Consider the following 26,522-nt stretch of genomic DNA (forward strand, 5'->3'; position numbering starts at 1 on the left):
CACCTTAGGCAGAAAATGAGGACGCGTCCGCAGTTCTGCCCTGTCCGAATGGAAAATCAGATATGGGCTTTTATACGATAAAGCCGCCAATTCTGACACTCTCCTGGCTGAAGCAAGGGCCAGTAGCATGGTTACTTTCCATGTAAGATATTTCAAATCCGCCGATTTGAGTGGCTCAAACCAATGGGATTTGAGAAAATCCAAAACTACATTAAGGTCCCACGGAGCCACTGGGGGCACAACCGGGGGCTGTATATGTAGTACTCCTTTTACAAAAGTCTGGACTTCAGGAACTGAAGCCAATTCTTTCTGGAAGAAAATCGACAGGGCCGAAATTTGAACCTTAATGGACCCCAACTTGAGGCCCATAGACAATCCTGTTTGCAGGAAATGTAGGAATCGACCCAATTGAAATTCCTCCGTGGGGGCCTTCCTGGCCTCACACCACGCAACATATTTTCTCCAAATGCGGTGATAATGTTGTGCTGTCACCTCCTTCCTGGCTTTAACCAGTGTAGGAATGACCTCTTCTGGAATGCCTTTTTCCCTTAGAATTCGGCGTTCAACCGCCACGCCGTCAAACGCAGCCGCGGTAAGTCTTGGAATAGACACGGTCCCTGCTGAATCAGGTCCCGTCTTAGAGGTAGAGGCCTCGGATTTTCCGTGAGCATCTCCTGAAGTTCCGGGTACCAAGTTCTTCTTGGCCAATCCGGAGCCACGAGTATCGTTCTTACTCCCCTTTGCCGTATAATTCTCAGTACTTTGGGTATGAGAGGCAGAGGAGGAAACACATACACTGACTGGAACACCCACGGTGTTACCAGAGCGTCCACAGCTATTGCCTGAGGGTCTCTTGACCTGGCGCAATACCTGTCCAGTTTTTTGTTGAGGCGAGACGCCATCATATCCACCTTTGGTTTTTCCCAACGGTTCACAATCATGTGGAAGACTTCTGGATGAAGTCCCCACTCTCCCGGGTGTAGATCGTGTCTGCTGAGGAAGTCTGCTTCCCAGTTGTCCACTCCCGGAATGAACACTGCTGACAGTGCTATCACATGATCTTCCGCCCAGCGAAGAATCCTTGCAGCTTCTGCCATTGCTCTCCTGCTTCTTGTGCCGCCCTGTCTGTTTACGTGGGCGACTGCCGTGATGTTGTCCGACTGGAACAACACCGGCTGACCCTGAAGCAGGGGTTTTGCCAGGCTTAGAGCATTGTAAATCGCTCTTAGCTCCAGTATATTTATGTGAAGAGACATCTCCAGGCTTGACCATACTCCCTGGAAGTTTATTCCCTGTGTGACCGCTCCCCAGCCTCTCAGACTGGCATCCGTGGTCACCAGGACCCAGTCCTGTATGCCGAATCTGCGGCCTTCTAACAGATGAGCACTCTGCAACCACCACAGAAGAGACACCCTTGTCCGTGGCGATAAGGTTATCCGCTGATGCATCTGCAGATGCGATCCGGACCATTTGTCCAGCAGATCCCACTGAAAAGTTCGTGCGTGGAATCTGCCGAATGGGATTGCTTCGTAAGAAGCCACCATCTTTCCCAGGACTCTTGTGCATTGATGCACAGACACTTTTCCTGGTTTTAGGAGGTTCCTGACAAGTTCGGATAACTCCTTGGCTTTCTCCTCCGGAAGAAACACCTTTTTCTGAACCGTGTCCAAAATCATTCCCAGGAACAGCAGACGTGTTGTCGGGGTCAACTGAGATTTTGGAAAATTCAGAATCCACCCGTGTTGTTGCAGCACTACTTGGGTTAGTGCTACTCCGTCCTCCAGCTGTTCTCTGGACCTTGCCCTTATCAGGAGATCGTCCAAGTAAGGGATAATTAATACGCCTCTTCTTCGCAGAAGAATCATCATTTCGGCCATTACCTTGGTAAAGACCCGAGGTGCCGTGGACAATCCAAACGGCAGCGTCTGAAACTGATAATGACAGTTTTGCACCACGAACCTGAGGTACCCTTGATGTGAAGGGCAAATTGGGACATGCAGGTAAGCATCTTTTATGTCCAGGGACACCATAAAGTCCCCTTCTTCCAGATTCGCTATCACTGCTCTGAGTGATTCCATCTTGAACTTGAATTTTTGTATGTACAGGTTCAAAGATTTCAGATTTAGAATAGGTCTTACCGAGCCGGCCGGCTTCGGTACCACAAATAGCGTGGAGTAATACCCCTTTTCCTGTTGTAGGAGGGGTACCTTGACTATCACCTGCTGAGAAAACAGCGTGTGAATGGCTTCCAATACCGTCGCCCTGTCTGAGGGAGACGTTGGCAAAGCAGACTTTAGGAACCGGCGAGGGGGAGACTTCTCGAATTCCAACCTGTAACCCTGAGATACTACCTGCAGGATCCAGGGGTCCACCTGTGAGCAAGCCCACTGCGCGCTGAAATTCTTGAGTCGACCCCCCACAGTTCCTGAGTCCGCTTGTAAAGCCCCAGCGTCATGCTGAGGGCTTTGCAGAACCCGCGGAGGGCTTCTGTTCCTGGGAAGGAGCTGCTTGCTGCCCTCTCTTACCCTTTCCTCTGCCTCGGGGCAGATATGACTGTCCTTTTGCCCGCTTCTTATAGGACCGAAAGGACTGCGGCTGAAAAGACGGTGTCTTTTTCTGTTGGGAGGGGGTCTGAGGTAAAAAGGTGGATTTCCCGGCAGTTGCCGTGGCCACCAAATCCGATAGACCGACGCCAAATAATTCCTCCCCTTTATACGGCAATACTTCCATATGCCGTTTGGAATCCGCATCACCTGACCACTGTCGTGTCCATAAACTTCTTCTGGCAGATATGGACATCGCACTTACTCTCGATGCCAGAGTGCAAATATCCCTCTGAGCATCTCGCATATAAAGAAAAGCATCCTTTAATTGCTCTAAAGTCTGTAAAATACTGTCCTTATCCAGGGTATCAATATTTTCAGTCAGGGAATCCGACCAGACCACCCCAGCACTGCACATCCAGGCTGAGGCGATGGCTGGTCGCAGTATAACACCAGTATGTGTGTATATACTTTTTAGGGTAGTTTCCAGCCTCCTATCAGCTGGATCCTTGAGGGCGGCCGTATCAGGAGACAATAACGCCACTTGTTTTGATAAGCGTGTGAGCGCCTTATCCACCTTAGGGGGTGTTTCCCAGCGCGCCCTAACCTCTGGCGGGAAAGGGTATAATGCCAATAACTTTTTTGAAATTAGCACTTTTCTATCTGGGTTAACCCACGCTTCATCACATACATCATTCAATTCCTCTGATTCAGGAAAAACTACAGGTAGTTTTTTCACCCCCCACATAATACCCCTTTTTGTGGTACTTGTAGTATCAGAGATATGCAAAGCCTCCTTCATTGCCGTGATCATATAACGTGTGGCCCTACTGGAAAATACGTTTGTTTCTTCACCGTCGACACTAGATTCAGTGTCCGTGTCTGGGTCTGTGTCGACCGACTGAGGTAAAGGGCATTTTACAGCCCCTGACGGTGTCTGAGACGCCTGGGCAGGTACTAACTGGTTTTCCGGCCGTCTCATGTCGTCAACTGATTTTTGTAATGTGCTGACATTATCACGTAATTCCATAAACAAAGCCATCCATTCCGGTGTCGACTCCCTGGGGGGTGACATCACCATTACCGGCAATTGCTCTGCCTCCACACCAACATCGTCCTCATACATGTCGACACACACGTACCGACACATAGCAGACACACAGGGAATGCTCTATTGAAGACAGGACCCCACTAGCCCTTTGGGGAGACAGAGGGAGAGTTTGCCAGCACACACCCAAGCGCTATAATATATATGGGAACAACCCTATATAAGTGTTGTATCCTTATAGCAGCTTAAATATAGTAATATCGCCAAAAAAAGTGCCCCCCCTCTCTGTTTTACCCTGTTTCTGTAGTGCAGTGCAGGGGAGAGTCCTGGGAGCCTTCCTCACAGCGGAGCTGAGCAGGAAAATGGCGCTGTGTGCTGAGGAGAATAAGCCCCGCCCCCTATTTCGGCGGGCTCTTCTCCGGAGTTTGTGAGATCTGGCAGGGGTTAAATACATCCATATAGCCTCAAGGGCTATATGTGATGTATTTTTTAGCCATAAAAAGGTATTATACATTGCTGCCCAGGGCGCCCCCCCAGCGCCCTGCACCCTCCGTGACCGCTGTGTGAAGTGTGCTGACAACAATGGCGCACAGCTGCAGTGCTGTGCGCTACCTCAGGAAGACTGAAAAGTCTTCTGCCGCCTGCTTCTGGACCTCTTCCATCTTCGGCATCTGCAAGGGGGGTCGGCGGCGCGGCTCCGGGACCGGACTCCATGGCTGGGCCTGTGTTCGATCCCTCTGGAGCTAATGGTGTCCAGTAGCCTAAGAAGCCAATCCATCCTGCACGCAGGTGAGTTGACTTCTCTCCCCTAAGTCCCTCGATGCAGTGAGCCTGTTGCCAGCAGGACTCACTGAAAATAAAATACCTAAAAACTTTTTCTAAGCAGCTCTTTAGGAGAGCCACCTAGATTGCACCCTGCTCGGACGGGCACAAAAACCTAACTGAGGCTTGGAGGAGGGTCATAGGGGGAGGAGCCAGTGCACACCACCTGATCCTAAAGCTTTATTTTTGTGCCCTGTCTCCTGCGGAGCCGCTAATCCCCATGGTCCTGACGGAGTCCCCAGCATCCACTAGGACGTTAGAGAAATCCAGGTTAAGTGATCCGGGAATCCTACCTGGTGTCAAAGTCGAAAAATATCCTCTTTCATATGCCTTGTACTAACCCCTCATGCACATGCCCGCTGCACACGCTCTGCCGTGCGTGCACATATCCGCAATTTGCGTAAGATCGCCCCAGCGGTGTATGCGCATTTACGGTAGAGTTTGTAAGCGTCTAGCGGGCGACTCGATCATAACATATTTTACCTTCATAGTGTTTTATAGTGAATATTCCCCTTAACAATGTCAGAAAGTATGTTTAGTTTAAACGGTTCTTGGACAGGGAAATTCCTCTTTGCATGATAGGAAGGGTCAGATAAAGGTAGAACGGTGGTGTCTAGTATCCAGCTGTAGAGTATTTTAATAGTAACATTTCGATGTTGGTTAGGAAGAGAATGCTCGGTCCTGCGCATAGTTATGTACAAAAGTAGTTTATAGATATTTACTGTATTTGCTGTTCATTACCCATGCGGCGGGAATCCTAAGGATACCTCCCACCTGCGCAGTTGGAGAAAGGCACAGCCCACCTGTTCAAACCCACCTATGACCTTTTGTTATAATGCAGAGACACATTCCTGTGTCCAATGAACCATGAGATTATAGGGACCATTGTATTGTTACTGTATGTTGTGTATATAAAGACCACCATTGCCTGTCCAGTCACTCACTCTCTCTGCAAGGTTTTCACATTGAAGGCTGAGGGCTGGATTCAGGACGCGCCTGCGAATCATTCCCACGTGTGTAAATTCTCTGTAGCCATTTTGTTATCCTCTGTGTTTGCCATTTGTTCTCATTGTGTACTCATTCTGTTTTCTTGTGTTTGCGATCGTTCGCTATTGTTCATATAATTCCTCGTTATTCTGTTTAGATTTTATGTTAGTTTTGTAGTGTATAAGCTGTACTGTTTTTCCCCTTTTTACTCAAATAGAATTATCCACTGGGTGTTAGAGCCTAAGTGGTTTTTATATCCTAACCAGGTCTTGTGTTTTCACTAGTTACTGTAAAGGGTTTTCTGAGCGTCTCAATCGCTCAAGCAGCTTCTCATATAATCAAGGTTAATAAGCATTACATCGTTTTAGTATTTCATTGCCAAGGTTTAAAGTGTAAAGCGTACCCTTATGGTGTGTTGTTACTAAGGGTTACTGTGTAACATTCCGTGAGCGTGCGTGTCGCTCGTGCGTCTCGCCCACGGCCTAGCGTCTGCTACGCTAAGTGCGTACCCTTACGGTACTCAGTGCGCCAATAGCGTACTTAGTCCATAATAGAATATAGCTTAATGTTTTTAGGTAATAACTGACTTTATCAATTGGGGGCTCCGTCCGGGCCTCCTCATATCCGCAGCCAAGCGGAACCAGGCAGACTTTATCCATCAGCAAAGGGCGGGAAGGTAGTATCCCCTGTTAGCCGTTTGGTGGTTGGGGATACGGTAAAGTGCTGATTAGATAAGCGTCTGCTCCGCTTGGTTTGTAGGGATGCTGGTGGGATCCGGAACCGAAAGGTAAGAACGTTAAGCTATTGTCTTTTAAATCTGTTTAAATTTCTGTATTGGTGAAAATTGCGCACGCAACACACGCACACACTTGTATTTCCATTTGCGTATTTTCACATATCTACCTTTCTGTTTGCCATTAGCATTGATCACGTGCTGAGAAAATTTGTTGCTATTTAGTTAAAAGTAAAAGTAATACTTAAGGGAGTAATTGTAAAACACTCACGCAGCCTGACCCAGTTATAAAGGTTATACAGGAGATACTGTATGGTGTTTGGTAAACGATTATAGTTAAATATCGTTTGCATTTATAGAAGCGTGTTATTTGTGTTACTGCGGACGTATCCGGCCTGTGTACACGTGTCTCTGACCGAGTGCGAGACAGCGTACGCAACGCAAAGGCCTACACACGTGGCGTACATTAGGCAACGTGCGTACGGATACGCCCACTAAATACAAATCACACGATAGCATTGATTTAGTAGTAGATACGGAAGCCACGAGATAATAGCACAAATTTGTTCAGTTTCCAAAATTTAGTTTAAAAAAAAAAAAAAAGATCCTCCTCTCGTTGCATTACCTCTGGGATTAGCCTGTGTTACCTGAATGAAAGAAATTTTCTGTACAGAAAAATCAAAGTATGTATGAAGTGAAAGAGCATGTGTATGCAAGTAAAGTTTTCTTTGGTGTGAACCCCGGAATTCGAGATCTCGTAGAAGGATACCCGTGAAGTGAACACGTGGTGGCGTGGGAGAAGGCCATCTCACGTTTAAAGTGAATAAGGTAAGAGGAGCAATTAGTGTTACAGCAGACCAGAAGGTCCGCGAAAGTCAGAAAGCCGTTAAAAGTACCTATACGAAGCTTCTGAAGACCCTGACTTAAGAAAGGTCAGAGGTAGTGAGCGCAGCCCTGGGGGTTGGCGCAATACCCATATAGGCCCGTTTTGAGAATACGCTCCGGCTGAAGGTTTCGCAGCCTAAACAACCGATTCCGCTGGTCATTCTGCGGATAAGTAATAGTTACTTATACGCATTGCGACTGTACCGCATGTAATTGTGTGCATTAGTTGGTTACCTTGATACCCATTACGCAATTTGCGTACGCTTTGCGGGATCATAAACACTATTTGTACATTCTAACGTGATTTGTGTAGGTTTTTTTTTTAATTTTAAGGGAGGTTCGCTGTTCACTCAGGAATTCTCCAGCAACTGATACTTACTGGGGAGGGTAGCATACTCCCACACACCCCAGTAAGTAGAGGTCACATAGGGGCCCTGGGTTGAGTACACCAGCGCTGAAGCAGTGTGTGGGCATATTGGTCGACGTGGGCGAGAGTGGGTGAAGGCACTCGTTGGACTTTCACCGTCGCCTTACCTCTGGGAACGTGGTTTTTGTAGGAATTCGCTGAGAAGGCAATACCTGCAAAGAATGGGGGCCAGTTGCTCAAGTAAGGGACGATCAACCAAGGTTCAGGTTGATATTATTCCGCGGCCAGTCGGGTCAGCGAGGTACATAATGTGTGAAAAATATGGATCACACGCAGAGGTTTTATGCAATGAGTGGGAACGTATGACTGTGAACGATGGGGAGAAGTTTCCCTGGGTAGGCAGTTTTAATCCTGAGGTTTTGCAAAATTTAAGGAGAAGGATATGTCTAATAAAGTCCGGCAAGCAACGGATTAGACATTATGATTATTTACAGTTATGGCAACAGGAAGGCGAGATACAAAGAGGATTAGCTCAAGCAGCTGGTTCCAATCCTATCAGGAAACTTGATAGCTACCGCACCACCACCACCATACATAACAGGAGAGAAAGTGGCTACAGAGAATGGCATACTGGTATATGATAAAAGTGCACTTAATAAATGTATAAATGATAAGAGTAAAGTAGATAAGTGTATTGATGTTAATGTTAACCCGTGCAAGTTGTATCCTGTCTTAAACTTCCCTCAGGACTGCGACCAGGAAGATGAGCCTACCACAATATCGGCACTCTCTCTAGCAGCCACCATAAGAGAGACTACAGTGTGCACGGCCCAACCAGTAAGAGGAGTAGCAAAGGCCCCAAGTGGAGGGACAGGTGAGGTCGTGTCCGCAGGTAAGTACGGTACTGTACATTATGCAGAAACAATTACACCACACATTGTAGAATCAACCCAGAGTGATGTGATTGAACTTAATCCTGTCAGGGTAATTGCAGTCCCAAATGGAAAAACTGACGCTACAGGAGTCACTCCCGTCAGGAACATTGCAATGCATTGTCCCTTTTCCAGGACAGAAATAAGAACAATTATGTCTGAATTCCCTGATCCTAGGAAAGATCTAGTTGCAAGCCAAAGGTTCATTAGAGAATTAGGTAACCCAATAACAAAGATTGGCGGACATTGCTGAGGGCATGCTTGCCCCGCAATATCGACTCTGCAAAGTTTATCACTGATTGTAGGTTAGATCAAGAGGTACCTCTCACTGATGAATACAATCAGGACAATGTAAAACGTATCAACCTGCAGTTAGGAGTATATTTCCCAACTGTTGTCAAGTGGAACAAAATCTTCTTCATAAGACAAAAAGAAGGAGAAACTGCTTCTGAGTATTTCCATCGGGCACTGCAGGAAATGGCTAGGTACACTGGAATAGAAGACATTAAGACAAATGTGCACCATAGGGAAGTAGCAGTTTCTGTATTAATGGATGGTTTAAAGGAAGTGTTGAGGACAAGGGTACAGACCACTCAACCCAACTGGAGAGGTATGTCGGTGGCTGCTTTGAGAGAGACCGCTATTGAACATGATCGGAACATCATGAGACACAGGGAGTCACAGGGCGATAAGCTGATGGCAGTAAGTATACAAGCCCTTACAACGAAGCCACCTCAGCCTAAGCACCAGACCCCTGTGGGTAAGTCAAATGTGATAAAATGTTATACCTGCCAGAGGGAAGGGCATTATGCACGGAATTGTATGTTTAACGACCCACATAAGGTATACCAACCCCCTAGACAACGACATGACACACGTAATTGGGATCAGGGACCGCAGAGACGGAGTTATGAGCCACATGCAGGGGAAACAAGAAGGTACCCACCAAAAAGAGACTGGCAAGTCTCTGAAAATTCCCAGTTACCCCCTTCACTTGTTGTAGCTGCCAGCGCGCTGCGGGGAGGTCACCACATACAATAGGGGTGGGGCCACACCTGTAGTCTGCAGCCAGTGAAATTAATTGCGAGCCTTGGAAGTGAACCCGAGGTCACAATTGATGTAGCTGGTAGATCTCTACCTTTCCTTGTAGACACGGGGGCGACCAAGTCAGTGTTAAATTCAACAGTGGGTATGAAGACCACTGGTAAAACAATTCCAGCCATGGGAGTAACAGTAGTACAACACTACCCTTTAAGCAAACCAGCAGAGATTACGATAGGGCCTTTGCAGACCAAGCACTCCTTTCTGCTAGCTGCATCGGCTCCGACTAATCTACTTGGGAGAGATTTACTGTGCAAGATGGGGTGTGTCATATATTGTACTCCTGGAGGTGTGTTCTTAGATATACCCGAGAATCATGCTCAGGAAGTACAGGATATGCTAGACTCCCCACAAAGGCTAATGTCACACACTGCTGTTACAGATAGGTGTCCGCCCGAGGTAGAGAAAATGATTTCCCAGATACCGGAGTCACTTTGGACCAAGGATGGACAAGACACTGGATTAATGGCAAATGTAGCTCCTGTAGTAGTTCAAGTAAAAGATGGTAGGATAGCTCCAAAAATCCCACAGTATCCTCTGAAGCCAGAGGTGGAGTTAGGAGTTTACCCAGTAATAGAGCGCTTGCTACAACAGGGCATTCTGGTTAGGACGTCCAGCACTGCCAATAGTCCCATCTTCCCTGTGAAAAAGAGCGGGGGGAGGGGTTACAGGCTAGTGCAGGATCTAAGGGGGATCAACAAAATAGTTGAGAGCCAATTCCCCGTAGTGCCAAATCCAGCCGTCATCCTTATGCAAATCCCTCCCACTGTGAAATTTTTTACTGTTATTGACCTCTGCTCCGCCTTCTTCTCGGTACCTCTGCACCCTGACAGCCAATATTTGTTTGCATTCACATACAGAGGAGTACAGTACACCTGGACTCGTTTACCACAAGGTTTCATTAACAGCCCAAGTATTTTCTCACAGGCTTTGCATGATTGTCTACAATCCTTTCAACCTGAGAGCGGATCAGTATTAATACAGTATGTAGACGACTTACTGCTGTGTTCTGATTCACTCGACTCATCCTTGAAAGACACGAAACAGCTTCTGCTTCATCTTTCTGATACGGGACACAAGGTTTCAAAGGATAAGTTGCAATTATGCCAGACCAAGGTAAAATATTTGGGACATGGCTTGACGCAAGGACTGAGACACCTCACTGCTGATAGAGTACAGGCGATTCGCGACATGACTCTGCCACAAACCCAGCAACAGATTCGCACTTTCCTAGAAATGTGTGGGTACTGCCGTAACTGGATCCCAGGGTTTTCCATACTAGCCTTACCTTTACAAGAGATGGTCTCATCAAACAAACCAGATCGGATTTCGCACACAGATGAGTCCGAACTGGCATTTGAGAGACTCAAACAGTGCCTAACGCAGGCACCAGCATTAGGTATGCCGGATTATGGGAAACCCTTTGAACTGTACGGTACAGAAAGTGCTGGGTGTGCGGCAGGTGTCTTAACCCAGAAGCATGGTGATGCCAGCAGGCCGGTAGCCTACTACAGCGCTCAGCTAGACACAGTAGCACGATCCCTCCCCACATGCTTGCGAAGTGTTGCAGCAATAGCATTGCTAGTGAGTAAAAGCGAAGATGTAGTGCTAGGACACAACCTGACAATCCATACACCTCATGCAGTGTCAGCCTTACTGAATTCTGCCCAAACCAGACACGTCTCATCCGCACGGTTTACAAGGTGGGAATTAGCACTAATGGCCCCTGTAAACATCACCATAAGGAGATGCAGCGCACTAAATCCTGCAACGTATCTCCCAGGTGTGCCTGGACAGGCACAAAGGGTGGGGGATGAGAGTAATGGTGAAGGAGGATTTAGTACAGACACTGACACACATGATTGTATGGAATATTTGACCCAAAATTTCACTGCAAGGCCTGACATCAGTGACAACCCACTGGAAGGTGTAGATTTTACTTTCTACACCGACGGTAGTTGCCACAGACAGACGGACTCGGGAGACTTGTGTACGCAGTCGTAGATGACAAAGGCACCATAGAAGCGGAACCCCTGGGCCCACCTCACTCAGCACAAGTTGCTGAGCTGGTTGCCCTAACCAGAGCGTGTGAATTGGCTAAAGGTAAGTCAGCCAATATTTACATGGATTCTAGGTATGCCTTTGGAGTAGTGCATGATTTCGGGGCCCTATGGCGCCTCAGAAATTTAATGACGGCAGCTGGCACACCCGTGGCGCATGCGACCCACATCAAAAGACTTTTAGCAGCAATACAGGAACCTGACAGAGTGGCTGTTATCAAGTGTAAAGCCCACACATACAACCAAGACCCAGTGTCACTTGGTAACAGCCGGGCAGACGAAGCTGCTAAACTAGCAGCCAGTACCCCAAGACAGACAGACATCACACAATTGATGGTACAGGTTGAGTATCCCTTATCCAAAATGCTTGGGACCAGAGGTATTTTGGATATCGGATTTTTCCGCATTTCGGAATAATTGCATACCATAATGAGATAACATGGTGATGCGACCTAAATCTTAGCACAGAATGCATTTATGTTACATATACAACTTATACACACAGCCTGAAGGTAATTTTAGCCAATATTTTTTATAACTTTGTGCATTAAACAAAGTGTGTGTACATTCACACAATTCATTTTTGTTTCATATACACCTTATACACACAGCCTGAAGGTCATTTAATACAATATTTTTAATAGCTTTGTGTATTAAACAAAGTTTGTTACATTGAGCCATCAGAAAACAAAGGTTTCACTATCTCACTCTCACTCAAAAACGTCCGTATTTCGGAATATTCCGTATTTCGGAATATTTGGATATGGGATACTCAACCTGTATTCAATACAGTCAGCACACAGAAATTGAGTGAAATGCAAGATTTGTGTTCTCCACAGGAAAAGGCAGTCTGGAGGTCAAAAGGATGTGGCCAGGAGTCCTCAGGACTCTGGACAGATGGACAGGGTAAGCCAGTGGCACCCAGAGCATACCTTCCGAGTTTAGCGGAGGCGGCACATGGGCTGACTCAACTAGGTCAAGAAGGTATGTGCAAGTTGGTAAGAGCCTACTGGTGTGCACTAGAATTTTCTTCCCATGCGGGTAAGAGGGCGATGACATGCCTCACCTGCTTGAGGAAGAACATTGGAAAGGCGATACCAACAGAACCATGCCATATTCCGCCAACGGACGGCCCTTTTCAGGTAATACAAATTTATTTCATACAATTGCCACCCTGTAGAAATTTAAAGTATGTATTGGTTTGTATTGATGTGTTTTCAAATTGGGTTGAAGCGTTCCCTGCTGCCACAAATACCGCTACGTTTACTGCAAAAAAAATTGTGCAGGAATTTGTGTGCAGGTATGGTATCCCTAGGATAATTGAAAGTGATAGGGGTACCCATTTCACAGGTGAAGTCTTTCAGGTAATGTGCAAATTAATGGGAATTAATAGTAAGCTGCATACTCCGTACCGCCCACAGGCGAGTGCGAAAGTGGAAAGAGTAAACAGCACTATTAAGAACAAGTTGAGCAAAGTAATGGCTGAAACTGGATTGTTGTGGCCAGAAGCTTTGCCACTTGTATTGTACAGCATCAGAACCACTCCCAGGTCCCCTCTTAATCTGTCCCCCTTTGAAATTCTTTTTGGTCGACAACCCCATGTAATGATTGACCCCCAGGATGATTTGAAATGTAACAATGAAGTCACTGTAAAGTATTTGGTTAAGATGAGCAAGCAGTTGAGGAATCAGAATAGAAATCTAAAGCTGGTGATTTCTGATCTGCCAGACAGTAAATTGTCATGATATTGAAGCTGGGGATTATGTAATGATTCGGAATTTTCTACGCTCAGGTTGCCTGATTGACCGTTGGGAAGGACCGTACCAAGTCTTATTGACCAGCACGACAGCATTGAAGGTTGCCGAAAGAGAGACTTGGGTCCACTCGTCCCACTGTAAGAAGGTCGCTGACCCAGAGAGAGCCCGTGACAAAGAGCAGAGTGTGGAGGAAACCATATCACTGGAGTGTCTGTTCCGGGAAGGCGGAGAGGCAGTACTGTTGTCACGGCACCTGAGCACAAAGAACCACAAGATCGGAGGCGGTTGTCGCGCAAAGTTTTCTTTCCCTTCTAGTTGTTTTCTTTCCCCCATTACAACTCTTTCTTTCTCCTCCTAAGATGGACTCGCCCCAGGAGACTGCAGTCCGTATTTTCCTGTTGACCCTGTTGTTGACCAGAGCAGTCTGTTTCGGTGAGAGTACCAGTGAGGTCGAGAAAGGATCTGGAATGGGTTCTGATGACCAGGATGGATTCGTAGAATTCCAAGAGCAACACAATCACCGAGCAAAGGCGAGTATCAGAAAACGATCTGGTAGCCATGACACTAACAGACATTGTGAAGGATTGTTAGCTGAAGAGAATTGTATATGTAGGAATTGTGACAACATAGTTGAGGATGGGTGCATCCAGAGATGTCAGTCCAGCATTAATATCAATATGGACCGTCATCCATTGAGTGACTATCACTCATTAGTGGGTAAGGTTTTAAACCAAACGGAATGCTGGGTGTGCTCACAAGTACCTCAAGGTCATAGAAAGTCAGGACTAGTGCCATACTCTTTAACGATAGATGAGGTACTTGAATTAAGGGGTGGGAGACCGGTGGACAAGAAATTTAATATTTCTAGGCCTCCTAGTTTGAAGCTCCACCAATATCATGTGGATAGGTCCTTAATATGTTTTAACATTTCCAATCCCCGAAAGCCGGGAAATTGGGAAGTGACATGGAACAACCGAACCATGACATTCTCACACAGAGCCGATAGAATGCCCATTGACTCAGAACTTATACGCCAAATAGCCAACAGTGGAAGATATTTCCAATATAGGTACACTCTAGGAAGTAGGCCCATGCGAGTTGGAGAAGTATCACCAGGATACTGTGCGCATATCATACAACCTGATACGTGTACTAGTCAGATGAGAGAACTAGGGATAGGATTTTTCACCTGGAAGGTATGTAATATGGTGATGTCATATTCTGTCCCATATGTCCTCCCCGATGATGCATATTTGATATGTGGGAGGAAGGCGTATAAGTGGCTTGCCCCAAACTCAGAGGGATTGTGTTACATTGGAAGAGTGTTACCGGAAGTAATGACCATTACCCATGATAAAATGAAAGACGTTCACCGCAATGCTCAAGCTCCTTACACTCACACCCATTACGAACACATTGTAAAGAGACACCTTATAGATAGGACAGAGCATGCAGCCTCTGATTTGATCCACGAATCCACCGGGATTCAACTCCTGCTTGCGCTAGATATCACCCGTACCGCCAGAGGACCGCCAGAGGAATTATAAATTTTAGGTATATTACCACGCTAGCGAACCTGATAGACAATATCACCGAGATGTATGATGACACCTTTAGATATACTGGGAGAGAATTGCAAGCTTACAAAACGGAACTGATCCAGCACAGGATGGTTCTCAATTACCTCACAGCAGTAACAGGAGGGTATTGTGTCACCCTAGCAACTCAGTATGGAGTGAAGTGTTGTACGTATATCACAAACAGCACTGAGGACCCAACCGAGGTCATAGATCAAAAGATGGACGATATCTTGCAATTGAAGTGGGAGTTCCGAAGGAGACACAACCTTACCCTTGCTTCTGTGGGTAATGAACTGACCGGCTGGGTATCATGGTTGAACCCACGCAATTGGTTCTCAGGTTTAGGAGAATGGGCTCAAAATGTTATCGTTGCTGTAGGGAAATTCCTCTTATGTATCCTAGGAGTTGTCATAATGATTGGTTTGATATTCAGATGTGTTCGAATTTTAATGAATTGCAAGCGAAGTACCAAATTGATGAGTTTGAGGAGCGAGGACATTGTAACAACAACTAGTTTAATTTATGACCCAGCAATCGAGACAATGATGTGATAAGACGTGATTCCACGGTCCGTTTCTTTCACCCGTTTCTCCTTTGTTTTTCTCCAAGGTAAAAAGACACCGACTCGGAAGAAGATTTTGATGACCCATTATACAGACCATTGATGAACTTTGTCACAGCCATTTGATGAACTGTTAGAGACTTTAATTTTTATGGACACTTGAAGAGCTTTGCTTGCCACACAGCAAAGATACAGCTATCCGGACAAGACATCAACAAGGCTCCAACAGACGCCCAAGGACGACCACACATATATATTCATACGAATGCATTTATAACGCATGTTTCTTATCTTCATCTCTTCTATCTTCAGGTAGTGGCACACATAGTCGACAGGTGATATAGACACATATATTAGCACTCACATACATTCCCCCTTCATGTATCATCAATTAATGTGCACCCCATTTGTTGGAACTAAAAGCCGAAAAGAGCTCGGTAGAGTTTGTTAGCCCACTTACAGACCCTTAATACGGGATAAGAAGGATTCAATGTATACTTCGCAAAACCTCTAAGCTTATTTTAGAACATGTACGGCACGATGATACATGACCCCTCAGACATGGATTTCATACATACATGCTTTTTACTATCTCACTAGGTCATACATTTCCCACCTCCTCCTCTTCTCCCTACTCCCAATCATAATAAGGTATTTCATGGTAATAATAAGAATTTACTTACCGATAATTCTATTTCTCGTAGTCCGTAGTGGATGCTGGGAACTCCGTAAGGACCATGGGGAATAGCGGCTCCGCAGGAGACTGGGCACATCTAAAGAAAGCTTTAGGACTATCTGGTGTGCACTGGCTCCTCCCCCTATGACCCTCCTCCAAGCCTCAGTTAGGATACTGTGCCCGGACGAGCGTACACAATAAGGAAGGATTTTGAATCCCGGGTAAGACTCATACCAGCCACACCAATCACACCGTACAACTTGTGATATGAAACCCAGTTAACAGCATGATAACAGAGGAGCCTCTGAATAGATGGCTCACAACAAGAACCCGATTAGTTAACAATAACTATGTACAAGTATTGCAGACAATCCGCACTTGGGATGGGCGCCCAGCATCCACTACGGACTACGAGAAATAGAATTATCGGTAAGTAAATTCTTATTTTCTCTGACGTCCTAGTGGATGCTGGGAACTCCGTAAGGACCATGGGGATTATACCAAAGCTCCCAAACGGGCGGGAGAGTGCGGATGACTCTGCAGCACCGAATGAGAGAACTCCAGGTCCTCCTCAGCCAGGGTATCAAATTCGTAGAATTTTGCAAACGTGTTTGCCCCTGACCAAGTAGCTGCTCGGCAAAGTTGTAAAGCCGAGACCCCTCGGGCAGCCGCCCAAGATGAGCCCACCGTCCTTGTGGAATGGGCTTTTATTGATTTAGGCTGCGGTAATCCTACCGCAGAATGCGCCAGCTGAATAGTGCTACAAATCCAGCGCGCAATAGACTGCTTAGAAGCAGGAGCACCCAGCTTGTTGGGTGCCATCAGGATAAACAGCGAGTCAGTTTTCCTGACTCCAGCCGTCCTGGAAAAATAAAATTTTCAGGGCCCTGACTACGTCCAGCAACTTGGAATCCTCCAAGTCCCCAGTAGCCGCAGGCACCACAATAGGTTGGTTCAAGTGAAAACCTGAGACCACCTTCGGGAGAAACTGAGGACGAGTAATCAACTCTGCCCTATCCATATAGAAAATCAGATAAGGCCTTTTACATGACAAAGCCGCCAATTCTGACACACGCCTGGCCAAGGCCAAGGCCAACAGCATGACCACTTTCCACGCGAGATACTTTAGCTCCATGGTTTTAAGTGGCTCAACCAATGCGACTTTAGGAAATCCAACACCACGTTGAGATCCAAAAAGTGCCACAGGAGGCACAAAAGGAGGCTGAATATGTAGTACTCCTTTAACCAAAGTCTGAACTTCAGGCAGTGAAGCCAGTTCTTTCTGGAAGAAAATCGACAGAGCCGAAATCTGGACCTTGATGGACCCCAATTTGAGGCCCAAACGTCACCCCTGCTTGCAGGAAGTGCAGGAATCGACATAGTTGAAATTCCTCCGTCGGGGCCTTCATGGCCTCCCGCCAAGCAACAAATTTTCGCCAAACGAGGCGATAATGTCTTGCGGTGACATCCTTCCTGGCTATGATCAGGGTAGGGATGACTTCCTTCGGAATGCCCTTTTCCTTTAGGATCCGGTGTTCTACCGCCATGCCGTCAAACGCAGCCGCGGTAAGTCTTGGAACAGACAGGGTCCCTGCTGCAGCAGGTCTTGTCTGAGCGGCAGAGGCCAAGGGTCCTCTGCCAGCATCTCTTGAAGTTCCGGGTACCAAGCTCTTCATGGCCAATCCGGAACCCCGAGTATGGTTTTCACTCCTCGCCTTCTTATTATTCTCAGTACCTTGGGTATGAGAGGTAGAGGAGGAGACACATAAACCGACTGGTACACCCACGGTGTCACTAGAGCGTCCCCAGCGATCGCCTGAGGGTTCCTAGACCTGGCGCAATATCTTTTCAACTTCTTGTTGAGGCGGGACGCCATCATGTCCACCCGTGGTCATTCCCAACGGTTTACCCGCATTTGGAAAACTTCTGGATGAAGTCCCCATTCTCCTGGGTGTAGGTCGCCCATCGGAGAATCCTTGTGGCTTCTGCCATCGCCATCCTGCTTCTTGTGCCGCCCTGTCTGTTTACATGGGCGACCGCCGTGATGTCGTCTGATTGGATCAGTACCGGCTGGTTCTGAAGCAGGGGCCTTGCTTGGCTTAGGGCATTGTAAATGGCCCTTAGCTGCAGAATATTTATGTGAAGCGAAATCTCCTTGGAAATTTCTTCCCTGTGTGACTGCACCCCAGCCCCGAAGGCTGGCATCCGTGGTCACCAGGACCCAGTCCTGTATTCCGAATCTGCGGCCCTCTAGTAGATGAGCCCTCTGCAGCCACCACAGCAGCGACACCCTGTTTCTTGCTGACAGGGTTATCCGCTGTTGTATCTGTAGATGGGACCCGGACCATTAGTCCCACAGGTCCCACTGGAACGTGCGTGGAGTCTTCCGAATGGAATTATGCTTCGTACGAAGCTACCATTTTTCCCAGGACTCGTGTGCATTGATGTACCGACACCTGTCCTGGTTTTAGGATGTCTCTGACTAGAGATGACAACTCCTCGGCTTTTTCCACTGGAAGAAACACTCTTTTCTGGTCTGCGTTCAGAAACATTCCCAGGAACAGAAGACGTGTCGTCGGGACCAGCTGTGACTTTGGAATATTGAGAATCCAGTCGTGCTGTCGTAGCACTTCCCGAGAGAGTGCTACCCCCACTACCAACTGTTCTTTGGACCTCGCCTTTATCAGGAGATCGTCCAAGTACGGGATAATAAAAACTTCCTTCTTGCGAAGGAGTATCATCACTTCGGCCATTACCTAGGTAAAGACCTTCGGTGCCGTGGACAACTCCAACGGCCGCGTCTGGAACTGATAGTGACAGTCCTGTACCACATATCTGAGGTACTCCTGGTGAGGGGGGTAAATGGGGACATGCAGGTACGCATCCTTGATGTCCAGGGAGACCCTGTAATCCCCCTCGTCCAGGCTCGTAATAACCGCCCTGAGCGATTCCATCTTGAACTTGAATCTTCTGATATAAAAGTTCAAGTATTTTAATTTCAAGATGGGTCTCACCGAACCGTTGCGGTACCACAACCACTGTGGAATAGTAACCCCTTCCTTGCTGAAGGAGGAGCACCTTGACAATCACTTGTTGTGATTATAGTGTTGAATATCCACCAACACCGTCTCCCTGGCAGAGGGAGGTGCCGGTAAGGCAGATTTTAGGAAACGGCGGGGAGAAGAACGTCTCGAACTCCAGCCTGTACCCCTGAGATACTACTTGAAGGACCCAGGGATCCATGTGAGAGAGCCCACTGTCCGCTGAAATATCTGAGACGGGCCCCCACCGTACCCGGGTCCGCCTGAGCAGCCCCAGCACCATGCTGTGGACCTACCGGACGCAGGGAGGACTTCTGCTCTTGGGAACTAGCTGTGTGTTGCAGCTTTTTCCTCTACCTTTGCCTCTCGGCAGAAAGGATGAGCCTCTAGCCCTCTTGCTTTTCAGGGGCCGAAAGGACTGTACTTGATGATACGGTGCTTTCTGTTGTTGTGGGGTAGCCTGTGGCAAAAAAATCAATTTCCCAGCAGTAGCTGTGGAAACGAGGTCTGAAAAACTATCCCCAAACAGTTTTACCCCCTTATAGGGCAACTTCCATGTGCCGATTCGAGTCGGCATCGCCTGACCATTGCCAAGTCCATAACCCCCGTCTGGCGGCAATGGACCTAGCGCTTATTTTTGATGCCAGCCGGCAAATATCCCTCTGTGCATCACGCATGTATAAGACCACGTCTTTTATATGCTCTATTTTCAGCAAAATATTGTCCCTATCCATAGTTATTTTCCGACAGGGAATCTGACCACGCAGCGGGAGCACTGCACATCCATGCCGAAGCAACGGCTGGTCGCAATATAATGCCCTAGTGTGTGACCATATCTTATAGGGTAACCTCCTGCTTTCTATCAGCAGGTTCCTTCAGGGCGGCCGTACCCGGAGACGGTAGTGCCACCTTTTCTGATAAGCGTGTAAGCGCTGTATCTACCCTATGGGGTGTTTCCCCGCGTGACCTATCCTCTGGCGGGAAAGGGTACGCTGCCAATAACCGTTGTAGAAATTATCAATTTCTTACCGGGGGAAGACCACTCTTCCTCACACACCTCATTTAATTTCTCAGATGCAGGAAAAACTACTAATAGTTTTCTCTCACCAAACACAATACCCTTTTATGTGGTACCTGGGGTATAATCATAAATGTGTAATACATTTTTCATTGCCTCAATCCTGTAACGGGTGGACCTATTTGGAGGGTACACCAGTCTCATCGATGTCGACACTGGAGTCAGTATCCGTGTCGACATCTGTGTCTGTTATCTGAGGTAGCGGGCGATTTTAGAGCCCCCCATGACATTTGAGACGCTGGAACAGGCACAAGCTGAGTAGCCGGCTGTTCCGTGTCGTCGACCTTTTATGTAAGGAGTTGACACTTTCACGTAATCCTTCCATAAGTTCAACCACACCGGTGTCGACCCCGCAGGGGGTGACAACATATTTACAGGCATTCGCTCCGCCTCCACCTCATTATCCTCCACATACCTGTCGACACAGCCGTACCGACACACAGCACACACACAGGGAATGCTCTGATAGAGGACAGGACCCCACAAAGCCCTTTGGGGAGACAGAAGGAGAGTATGCCAGCACACACCAGGGCGCTATATATCACAGGGATAGCACCTATAAAAAAGTGTTTTCCCTTATAGCTGCATATATATTGTATACTGCGCCTAAATTGTGCCCCCCCCTCTCTTTTTAACCCTTTCTGTAGTGTATTAACTGCAGGGGAGAGCCAGGGAGCTTCCCTCCAACGGAGCTGTGAGGGAAAAATGGCGCCAGTGTGCTGAAGGAGATAGCTCCGCCCCTTTTTCGCAGACTTTTCTCCCGCATTTTTATGGATTCTGGCAGGGGTTAATGTACATCCATATAGCCCTGGGGGTTATATGTGATGTATTTTTGCCAGCCAAGGTGTTAATATTGCTGCTCAGGGCGCCCCCCCCCAGCGCCCTGCACCCATCAGTGACCGCAGTGTGAGGTGTGCATGAGGAGCAATGGCGCACAGCTGCAGTGCTGTGCGCTACCTTGATGAAGACTGATGTCTTCTGCTGCCGATTTTCCGGACCTCTTCTTGCTTCTGGCTCTGTAAGGGGGCCGGCGGCGCGGCTCTGGGACCGGACTCCGAGGCTGGGCCTGTGTTCGATCCCTCTGGAGCTAATGGTGTCCAGTAGCCTAAGAAGCCCAAGCTGGCTGCAAGCAGGCAGGTTCGCTTCTTCTCCCCTTAGTCCCTCGATGCAGTGAGCCTGTTGCCAGCAGGTCTCACTGAAAATAAAAAACCTAAAACTAACTTTTATCTAAGAAGCTCAGGAGAGCCCCCTAGATTGCACCCTGCTCGGTCGGGCACAAAAATCTAACTGAGGCTTGGAGGAGGGTCATAGGGGGAGGAGCCAGTGCACACCAGATAGTCCTAAAGCTTTCTTTAGATGTGCCCAGTCTCCTGCGGAGCCGCTATTCCCCATGGTCCTTACGGAGTTCCCAGCATCCACTAGGACGTCAGAGAAATATATTTTTCTGCTTGTTTAGATAGTGGCAGTTATTGTTGACTAACAAAAGGGTGGACTGTCAAAGTCGAAAAATATCCTCTTTCATATGCCTTGTACTAACCCCTCATGCACATGCCCGCTGCACGTGCACACGCTCTGCCGTGCGTGCACATATCCGCAATTTGCGTAAGATCGCTCCGGCGATCACGCGCGGTGTATGCGCATTTACGGTAGAATTTGTAAGCGTCTAGCGGCCGACTCGATCATAACATATTTTACCTTCATAGTGTGTTTTATAGTGAATATTCCCCTTAACAATGTCAGAAAGTATGTTTAGTTTAAACGGTTCTTGAACAGGGAAATTCCTCTTTGCATGATAGGAAGGGTCAGATAAAGGTAGAACGGTGGTGACTAGTATCCAGCTGTAGAGTATTTTATTAGTAACATTTCGGTGTTGGTTAGGAAGAGAATGCTCGCTCCTGCGCATAGTTATGTACAAAAGTAGTTTATAGATATTTACTGTATTTGCTGTTCATTACCCATGCGGCGGGAATCCAAAGGATACCTCCCACCTGAGCAGTTGGAGAAAGGCACAGCCCACCTGTTCGAACCCACCTATGACCTTTTGTTATAATGCAGAGACACATTCCTGTGTCCAATGAACCATGAGATAATAGGGACCATTGTATTGTTACTGTATGTTGTGTATATAAAGACCACCATTGCCTGTCCAGTCACTCACTCTCTCTGCAAGGTTTTCACATTGAAGGCTGAGGGCTGGATTCAGGACGCGCCTGCGAATCATTCCCACGTGTGTAAGTTCTCTGTAGCCATTTTGTTATCCTCTGTGTTTGCCATTTGTTCTCATTGTGTACTCATTCTGTTTTCTTGTGTTTGCGATCGTTCGCTATTGTTCATATTATTCCTCGTTATTCTGTTTAGATTTTATGTTAGTTTTGTAGTGTATAAGCTGTACTGTTTTTCCCCTTTTTACTCAAATAGAATTATCCACTGGGTGTTAGAGCCTAAGTGGTTTTTATATCCTAACCAGGTCTTGTGTTTTCACTAGTTACTGTAAAGGGGTTTCTGAGCGTCTCAATCGCTCAAGCAGCTTCTCATATAATCAAGGTTAATAAGCATTACATCGTTTTAGTATTTCATTGCCAAGGTTTAAAGTGTAAAGCGTACCCTTATGGTGTGTTGTTACTAAGGGTTACTGTGTAACATTCCGTGAGCGTGCGTGTCGCTCGTGCGTCTCGCCCACGGCCTAGCATCTGCTACGCTAAGTGCGTACCCTTACGGTACTCAGTGCGCCAATAGCGTACTTAGTCCATAATAGAATATAGCTTAATGTTTTTAGGTAATAACTGACTTTATCACTGGGTAGGACACGGAAATGACTCAGGTAAGGTGTAGTGTAAACGGGTTACCCGTGTCAGCCGACACGGGACCCGTTTACAGCATGTGAAGATCCCATACCTCCCTGACTGCAGGGTCTCGCGGGCGGTCGGGAGGTTGGGGGAACACAGCGCATGCTGTCTCTCCTGCTATGCAGACAGCAGCGCCGGCCGGGAAAGCGGTTGCCGGAGGCTGGAGGCAGCCCAGCAGCTTCCAGAGTGCTGGGCTTGCCCCCCGCGTGACGGTGGGCAGCGTGGAATTGGGGGCGTGGCCTAACGGGACCGAGGCCATGCCCTGGGGGTCTCGATCTGCCGGTTTTCCCGGCGCTTGGAGATGACGTCATCTCCAAGTGCCGGCCAGAAGACACTGTACCCGGGTTCAGTGTAAACGGCGCGTACACGGGATATTCCCAGGTCGGCGTCGTAATGGAAAAGGGGTCCATCTCGGGTCTGACCTGGCTTGGAACCGTGTTCCAAATTCCGGGTCAGACCCGAGACTTCTAGTGGATAAGGGGTATAAGTCAGCGGCACCAAACACAAGTTAAGATTGCAATTTTCTCTTAAGGTGGGTACACACTAGAAAGATATATCTGCAGATCAATTGATCTGCAGATATATCTATGGACGGATCGGGCAGTGTGTTGAGCATACACACTGCCCGATCCGTCGGGGACTGACGTCATGAACTGGGCGGGCGCCATGTTTCCGGAGACCTGCGCATGCGCTGTAGACTCCGGCTTTTCAGAGAAGGGGGCCCACCCGGAGGTGCACGCGGGTCCTCTCCTCTGTAGAAACGCCCCTGTTGGGAGGTATCATAATACTATATACAATATAATAAATATAGCTGTAAGGGAGGGCCTAGATTTCTGGACAAAATTAAAATTACTCCATGCATGGCTACATGCTATAATCTACACACGACCAATTCCAGGTCAGTGTGACCATGTTCTGTATAACAGACAGAAAACATGCAACAGTGTAATAAAGTATACTGAATGCAAGAGTGACATAAAATACCATGGTTGATTCTCACATTCGGTTTTACACACAGACTACATGCACATATAAAATCTGCCAATGAACAGGTTATCACTATTAGCCATAATGCGTGGTATTTTATAAGGATAAGGGTGTACACTGTGTGTATTTTATAGCTGCTGTCAGTGTACTAGCACAAGCTGAGACATTTTGTAGCTACAGTAACAGCCCCTTTCACATGATTCACCTCTATATTCAGCGCAATAACCGTACACACTCAGATCACTCTGCGGTGGACAGTGACCGAGGTTTGCATCTCAGTTTATGCTGGTGGACGAGGACGTTATGTTTAAGTAAAAAATGTTTAAAGTTGCTTACTGTGAAAGCTTCCTGAAACCCGCAGCAACCTTGGTCATTTTTAAAATGGCGCCGAATTCCTGGCAAGTGAGACAGTATGGTAAGCACTAATATCGCTCTAGTGACAGTAATGCTGTAATGACTACTGTGGAGGGAACGTCGAACGTGACCTGCTCCCTGCAGCGACGCCTGCCGCTGAGGAGCTTTCTATGCGCGTGTCCGTCATGGGGACCTGTCTGACGAGCTGTCAGCGGGGAGCGAGAGCTTAGAGCCGGCTCCTCTGTTCCATCACGAAGCTGCGGCTGCTGCTCCCGGGAGACTGTCAGGCCTGCACACACAGCGGAGGGGTCCGTGCGCTGCTGTGAGCGGGAGACATATAGCTTCCTACCCCGCTGCTGCTGGCCCCGGACAGAGGGATGAATGGAGGGGGGAGCAGCACAGTGAGGTGCTTAAACAAACGTGCTGTTATACATACAAGTCTTACATAGCCACTTGCTGCACACAGGCACATGTCGCAACCCACCTCCCCTCATGTTGTTTAAAACAGTTTTATTTCTCATACGTCCTAGAGGATGCTGGGGTCCACTTCAGTACCATGGGGTATAGACGGTTCTGCAGGAGCCATGGGCACTTTAAGACTTTTCTAGAGTGTGAACTGGCTCCTCCCTCTATGCCCCTCCTCCAGACCTCAGTTTAGAAAATGTGCCCAGGCAGACTGGTCGCACTCTAGTGGAGCTCTACTGAGTTTCACTAAAAGACTTTATGTTAGGTTTTTTATTTTCAGGGAGACTGCTGGCAAAAGTCTCCCTGCTTCGTGGGACTTAGGGGGAAGAAGTAGGAACCAACTTCCTGAATAATTCATGGCTCTGCTTCTTCCTGACAGGACACCATTAGCTCCTGAAGGGAACTGAACACTAGCTGCGGCTATGCGCTCACTCCCACAGCACGCCGTCACCCCCCTAACAGAGCCAGAAGTCAGAAGACGCGTGAGTATTATTACCGGAGATCTGCAAGAGGGACCTCCGGTCATCGTGACGGCTCAAGGTACCGCGCAGCGAGTGGGAACGCTGCGCGGACATGCTATCCATACACAGCGCACTGCAGGGCGCGGGGGGGCGCCCTGGAAAGCATGAAAACCTACTCTGATTGGCAAAAAGGTAGCATATTGGGCCGTGCACAATCCTACACCCCCGCCAGTATAAATATTACCTCATGTTTGCTGAGGAAAAATGCGCCATTGCAGGGGGCGGGGCTTCTTCCTCAGGCAGCCAGCACACTGTTCAGCGCCATTTTCTTCCAGCAAAAATAGACGTTATGGTAAGAACTTACCGTTGATAACGTGATTTCTCTTATGTCCACAGATATCCACAGGATAACATTGGGATATGGTTGGGCGACAGCGGAAATGGCACCAACACGGTCACAAGCTTTCTGGCCTCCCAGGATGCATCGGGGCTTCCCCATATAATCCCGCCAACTGACTCCGTCAGATCAGTTCTTTCCACAGCGATTTAGGCAGGAGCATCAGGTAGAAACCTATTTAGGCGATAAGAACACACATGCACACCCTTTTATACAAGAGGGAAGAGGTTTAGTGATTGGCAAGATCCTGAAATCAGGTGCGTCAGGGTGGGATCCCTGTGGATACCTGTGGACATAAGAGAAATCACGTTATCAACGGTAAGTTCTTACCATAACGTCTGTTGGGTCCACAAGATTATCCACAGGATAACATTGGGATTCCCAAAGCCAATTTTAGTGGTGGGGACGCTCCTGATTACACAGGAGGACCTTTCAACCGAAGTCTGCGTCATGAGAGGCAAAAGTATCCAAGGCATAATGTCTAATGAATGTGTTTATGGAAGACCATGTGGCTGCCTTACAAATCTGTTCTGCTGAAGCACCCTGTTGTGCTGCCCATGAAGGACGTACCTTACGTGTAGAGTGAGCAGAGACATTAGCCGGAGTAGGGAGATCTGCATGAGAATAAGCTTCTGATATTACCATTCGTAGCCATCTCGCCAGCGTCTGTTTACTAGCAGGCCATCCTCTTCTATGGAATCCGTAGAGGATGAAGAGAGAATCTGTTTTCCTGATGGCACTAGTACGATCTATGTAGATTCTTAAAGCTCGGACTACGGCCAGCGACGCTTCTCCCGCAGATAGTCCCGATACCTGAAAAGCTGGGACTACAATCTCTTC

At 47.6% G+C, this 26,522-nt stretch overlaps 1 protein-coding gene across 5 annotated transcripts in view; it reads right to left on the reverse strand.

Annotated features, from left to right (window-relative positions):
• The window catches only part of LOC134966322 (zinc finger protein 569-like), a 232,370-nt gene extending 207,613 nt beyond the window's left edge, over positions 1-24,757 (reverse strand). For 2 of the 5 annotated variants that reach the window (XM_063942968.1, XM_063942967.1), the window contains exon 1: positions 24,342-24,749. The gene's annotated coding sequence lies outside the window, so the exon portion shown is untranslated. Of the gene's footprint in view, positions 1-24,341 lie in introns of all 5 variants that reach the window. The other 3 variants (XR_010188623.1, XM_063942969.1, XM_063942970.1) reach the window with 3 other exon arrangements.
• Positions 24,758-26,522: the final 1,765 nt, after the last annotated feature.

This window comes from Pseudophryne corroboree, chromosome 10 (genome assembly GCF_028390025.1).
Source record: "Pseudophryne corroboree isolate aPseCor3 chromosome 10, aPseCor3.hap2, whole genome shotgun sequence".
NCBI lineage: Eukaryota > Metazoa > Chordata > Amphibia > Anura > Myobatrachidae > Pseudophryne > Pseudophryne corroboree.